We start from the raw sequence: 6000 nt of genomic DNA, 5'->3' as shown, positions 1-6000 counted from the left end.
TTTCAGGACATCTCCCTCAACTTTGATACTTCCCTCTGAGCAATTTTACGTTGAATAGACGTTTAAAAGACGTCTAAATGGCCCATAGACGTCTAGGCTAAATTCGGTCTAGAATGGGGTGAAAAGTTTGGTAGACGTCTATTCTAGACGTGTTTTGAGTGTTGAAAATGCATTGTTTAAACATTAACACACAATAACATGGAATAGTCAAAAGTTAGCCGTTTTTATAATTTTTTTTTATTTTAAAATACTAAAGGCCGGCCCAACACACACATACATAGCAACTGAACATTTTGAAAGATTAAAGATAGAGCTGATAGCGGATCTATTTGAGGTAAGAGGGTCGCATCCTCCCGGTCTTCAGCACTTCGAGACAGCCGGAGAGGCGCAGAGAGGGTCGCATCCTCCCGGTCTTCATCACGGGACGTCCAACAGTCCTGGACAGCCACTCACGGGGAGACAGGGAGACGGGACAGGCGTTAAGACAGCTCATGTGATTGTGATGGGCGGACATAGCAATAGATACAAGTGGTAAGCATTAGGGGTGTAACGGTACGCATATCCGTACTCAGGGGTGTAAAGTACTCGAGTAATTGTACTTCCCTACAATACTTAAGTACTGTTTTGGGGGATTTGTACTTTACTCGAGTATTATTAGGTTTGTATACTTTGTACTTTTACTCCATTACATTTCAGAGAAAAAAAAACATACTTTTTACTCCTTACATTTAAAATGCAGACCTACAAAGTACAAATCTCGCAGGTCCAACCATTTTAATTAGTATATTTGAATTGTTTATCTGGCCAAACTAACGTTAACATTATTAATCCTGCGACCGCAGGTAAACAGCCAATCAAATCCCCATCAATGGAAAATGAACCCGCCCATACCCATGCTGATTAGTCCTTGTGCAAGACTAGAAAGCGGGGATCTTTGATTAAACACCTGCTATCAGAAGAATAGACAGAGTGACAAGACATAGAAGATGGCCACAATGAGTGATGAAGAGGACGAAACGGTCGGCGACGGCTAGGGATAGGTACCTTTCACATTTGAACCGGTACCGGTACCTGTGAATCGATACCGGTACCCAACGGTACCTTTTTTCGGTACTTTAGTCTCAAGAAATTTAATTTACCTACCTCAGTCGTAAAAAAAAATCCAAACTACAATTTCGACAGTTTTCGGCTTGTCATTGCTCCGACTGCTTTGTTGTTGAATCAAGTCAAATCCTAGGTAAGCATATATTGTGCGTGTGAACGTTGACATGAAGAAAAAAAAAGTAAAAAAAATAATAATAATAATAATAATAATAAAAAAAAAAAATCGGTTTCTCACTTGATTCGATACTCGGTAGTACCGACGTGTTTCGGTTCGGTACCTCAAAAGTACCGAATTCGGTACCCATCCCTAGCGACGGCGTGGATGGACAAGACAAGCATCCATGGCCCTATCTACATAAAAAATACATAGTTCTAGGACTCCAACCTTATAGTGTTGTTGAGTTGCCATCATTCAAAAACCTGATAAATGGTTTGCGACCAAGCACTAACGTCATTACGAGGCCCACTGTCTGCTCGAAGATCAGCAAAGCTGCTCAAACCATGAACAAGAAAGTCACTGCTGCTATGAGTGAAGTTGAATGGATCGCGACAACAACAGATTGCTGGACAGCCCGACGAAGAAGTTTCATTGTGGTAACCGCTCACTGGATCGACACTGAAAGCTTTGAAAGTCGTTCTGCTGCAGAAGACTGAAGGGCTACCATACTTTCAATGTTTTGGCCAGTGCCTTAAACGCCATTCACTTGGAGTACAAAATCTGCATTATGCTGTGGTTAATATTGTGATATTATTCAGCGTATACTCCAGTATTCTGTCTTTAATATTGTGATATTATTCAGGGTATACTCCAGTATTCTGTGGTTAATATTGTGATATTATTCAGGGTACTCCAGTATTCTGTCTTTAATATTGTGATTGTGCTGCCCTCACTATATGTTCCAATTATATAAAATTGACAGCCAGATAAATACCTCTTGACACCACGACTCTGAAGACACTTGAATCCTTGTCCACAGGTTTATTGATGTTGCAAGGAAGGGTAAAACTGAAACATACAAAAATGTACATAATCAATAATATGTTTGCTTTATGAAACATACAAACTGTACATAATCAATATTATGCTTGCTTTAAACAATTTCCCCTTATCTTCAATATGAACTAAATCCCATATTTTACTATGGCTTACAAGTTACATGTTATTTATCAAATACGTATTCTAACCTAAATGTAACACATTGCATCCCTTTTAATATGTACAGTAGCCTATCAATTGTACATGCATTTATATCTAGTATTTATTCTGGAATGGACTAATGACAGTGTGCTCATCATCAGTAATACTACTCAACAGAGTTAATACACAAAACGTTTTCATATTTTCCTAAATAATGATCTGCAATCGTTCATAGCACTGTGAAGAACAAACACATACCCAATATGATACCACAGGGCATAAGATGACGGTAGAGTACACTAGATTAGCTCAGAAGAATAATAATGTATTTCTCCATGAGATTCATTCACTTCCTGATTCTCCGTGAGATTCATTCACTTCCTGTTTACCGATCACTGAAATGACCTCACTTCCTGTTAAATCCTGTGATTTAAAGGGGACATGACATAAATGCAGAAACACTTATATTACTTAGAAAATTATAAACAAGACTTCTACTTGAACTTAAAGTAGACTAGTTAACTTAGTTGTAACAAAACAGTGATATTATTCAGAGTATACTCCAGTATTCTGCCTTTCATATTGTGATATATTCAGGATAATCCAGTATGCTGTGGATAATATTGCGATATTATTCAGGGTACTCCAGTATTCTGCCTTTAATATTGTGATATTATTCAGGGTATCCATTATTCCGTCTTTAATATTGTGATATTATTCAGGGTACTCCAGTATTCTGTCTTTAATATTGTGATGCATGCACACTGCGGCCTTCAGACACATTTTCAGGGGTAGTGATTTCCCTTATTCCATATTTTCGTTTGGTCACCTTATTTCACATAGTCAAACGCTCAGGTTTCAGCATTGAATAAACAAGTCACAATGTACCTTAATAATATAACGTCTTTTATACCCCAGCGGCAGACTGCGCTGCTAGTATTTGATAACATCCATTCTTCCCTCGCGGCCAATGCATATCACAATGTGCGTGCACATAACATATTTTATATTCTTACTGACATTGTTAAACATTCAACTCATTTCACAATTATTGTTACTCATTTCACCTTACGTTATACTTCCTAAACGATAGTGTTTTTGGTACTTTTCACAGTGTACTGACCTGAAAGCATAGGATATGATCCAGAGGAATGAAGACACGTTTTGCTCAGTTTAACTCCAAGACTCCTGGCGTGAGAGGGCGGAAACCGTCTCCTATAGGGGACCGACCTGGCGCATCACCTGAACTACATGGTTCCGCTCTTAACTTCCTGTCTAATCAATTCTCCATCTCACAGTCAATGTGAACTTGGTTAATTATATTAACGTATAGCTGGTAATATAAAGTTGACCATAATGCTTCTAATAATTTAAATTAGATATGTACAATTGCAAAAATTACACAAGATTATGCACATTCTTGAGGATACTACGCAGTGAAAGGGTTAACATACTGTGTATTGTCGCAGTGAAAGGGTTAACCGTTTGGTAGTGTGGCAGTGAAAGGGTTAACAATTGTGTGTATTGAGCTGTACTGTACCCATTCTGCAATCTGTTAATAAAAAATGTCAATCAAGGCTAGGCTAAATTCGGTCTAGAATGGGGTGAAAAGTGAAAGTTTGGTAGACGTCTATTCTAGACGTGTTTTGAACGTCTAAGCTTAGACGTGTTTTGAACGCGTTGTTTCAACGTCATGACATAGACGTCTAAAATCAGTCTAGAATGGGGTGAAAAGTGAAAGTTTGGTAGACGTCTAAGCTTAGACGTGTTTTGAACGTCTAAGCTTAGACGTTTAAACAATGTCTAAAATGGGGTGAAAAGTGAAAGTTTGGTAGACTAAGCTTAGACAAGATTCTCCTGGGCTAAATGAGAGCTATGGATAGACACACACACACACACACACACACAGTTAGAAGAACGGTCAGACATGTTATTTAATCATGCAGGATTGTGATCAGTCAGGTTTCCCAGCACTATCAGCGCCACCTGCTGATCAAATGGCAAACCACCTGCACAGCAGACTCACGGGCTTCCCCGTTACACTCACCTCTCTAAACTCACGCCCCTCAGGACATCTGGGTCACTGGGCACCACTGTGATTGTCTCTGTGCATATTGTTAATATTTTCAGATGTGAATGCATTGAAATAATATACTTAGTGCATAGTTTAAAATACGTCTAAGCTTAGACAAGATTATCCTGGGCTAAATGCGAGCGATGGATAGACGTCATGTAAAATCTTCGAAAATATCGTGCTCATATATTTGTAGGTGCGTTTGCAGGATGTCTCTGTGCATATTGTTCATATTTTCAGATGTGAATGCATTGAAATAATATACTTAGTGCATAGTTTAAAATACATCTACAAAAAAACACGATTTGGCTCGGTTATACGAGAGCTATGCAAAGACGCTTGGTTGAAAAGACGTGTTTTGCTCACTGGGTTGTCATGTATCCCAGAGCTCCACCATAAAAAACCTCTGAGTAATTTTTTATTCCTCCCTCTCATTTAATGCACATATAAAAAATGTCATCAAAATTGCCTTCTTCCATCTTCGTCATATCGAAAAAATTCGCCCCATTTTAACTCTGGCTGATGCTGAAACCCTAATTCATGCTTTTGTCTCATCACGTCTAGAGTCTAGACTACTGTAATGCACTTTTTTCAGGCCTACCTAATTCAAGCATAAAAAATATTCAACTTGTGCAAAATGCAGCTGCACGGATACTAACAAACTAGAAAATTTGATCACATCACACCAGTTTTGTCCGCCCTATTCAAGACCGATCTGACTTTAAAGTGCTACTCCTCACCTACAAAATTTGAAATGGGCTTGCACCGCTCTATCTATCCGATCTCATCTCTCGATACTCGCCCGCTCGTGCTCTGCGCTCACAAAATGCGGGGCTTCTATCGATTCCTAGGGTTAAAAAGAAATCCGCCGGCCACAGAGCCTTTGTCTACCGCGCTCCCTACCTGTGGAACAAATTACCTGCCGTCGTCAGGGGCGCCTGCTCTGTCGAAGCTTTTAAATCCCTGCTTAAGACCCATCTGTTCTCTCTCTCCTTCAACCTACCCTGATCTCACCCCCTCCTATTGCTAGGTTTTAGTGAGTTTTTCCTTACCTTCGCGTGGGGTATGTCTGGGAGTGTTGCATTTATTTATTTTGCATTTATTTTAAATGTTTTGGACCTTATGGTGTTCTTGTTTTGTTCTTGACTTATTGTGATGTTTCTTCTTGACTTGTTTAAAGAAGACGTGTACGGCCCATGGGGACATTAACGTGTGTTGTCGGGCCTTACAAATCAATTTGATTTGATTTGATTTGATGGTCAAATACGCTCATGCAACGCAATCCAGAGGCGAGGACTGTGAATTCCTGTCAGACCAGAGCCCCATGCAGTTCAGACACGGGACGATACTGCCACCTGGTGATGGTCGATCAGAATGCAGTTAAAAATTGTCGGGACGTGCCTAAATCATGCAGATCGCTCTGGGCAACTGTGTAGAGCGGGGATCAAAGTAAAAAGATCAAACAATCCAAAAACAGGGCGGCTGGGTGGCGCAGCGTACATTGTTCTCGTCACCAACGCAATAGACACCGAGTTTGACTCCGGCTGTCGGCGTTGCCTCCGGCTTGGGCCAGCCGTCACACTAACTCAATTGGCAAGAGTTAGCGAGTGGAAGTCGATGGGTGGTAATCTGGACGTTGTGGACAGCGACTCCTACAGGTCGGTTGGGGACGCCTGCACAGCAG

At 40.2% G+C, this 6000-nt stretch overlaps 1 long non-coding RNA gene across 1 annotated transcript; it reads right to left on the bottom strand.

Annotated features, from left to right (window-relative positions):
• Nucleotides 1–266: 266 nt before the first annotated feature.
• On the bottom strand, nucleotides 267–2589 carry LOC311233225. The gene is made up of 3 exons (XR_014620014.1): nucleotides 2501–2589; nucleotides 2037–2110; nucleotides 267–448 (listed from the first exon to the last, which is right to left on the bottom strand). It is a non-coding gene; the product is annotated as an uncharacterized lncRNA (long non-coding RNA).
• Nucleotides 2590–6000: the final 3411 nt, after the last annotated feature.

The sequence above is a fragment of the Notolepis coatsorum genome (assembly GCF_963971535.1).
Source record: "Notolepis coatsorum genome assembly, chromosome: 8".
Lineage (NCBI taxonomy): Eukaryota > Metazoa > Chordata > Actinopteri > Aulopiformes > Paralepididae > Notolepis > Notolepis coatsorum.
Note: the sequence above shows the minus strand (reverse complement) of the source record. Positions and strands in the feature narration are given on the sequence as shown.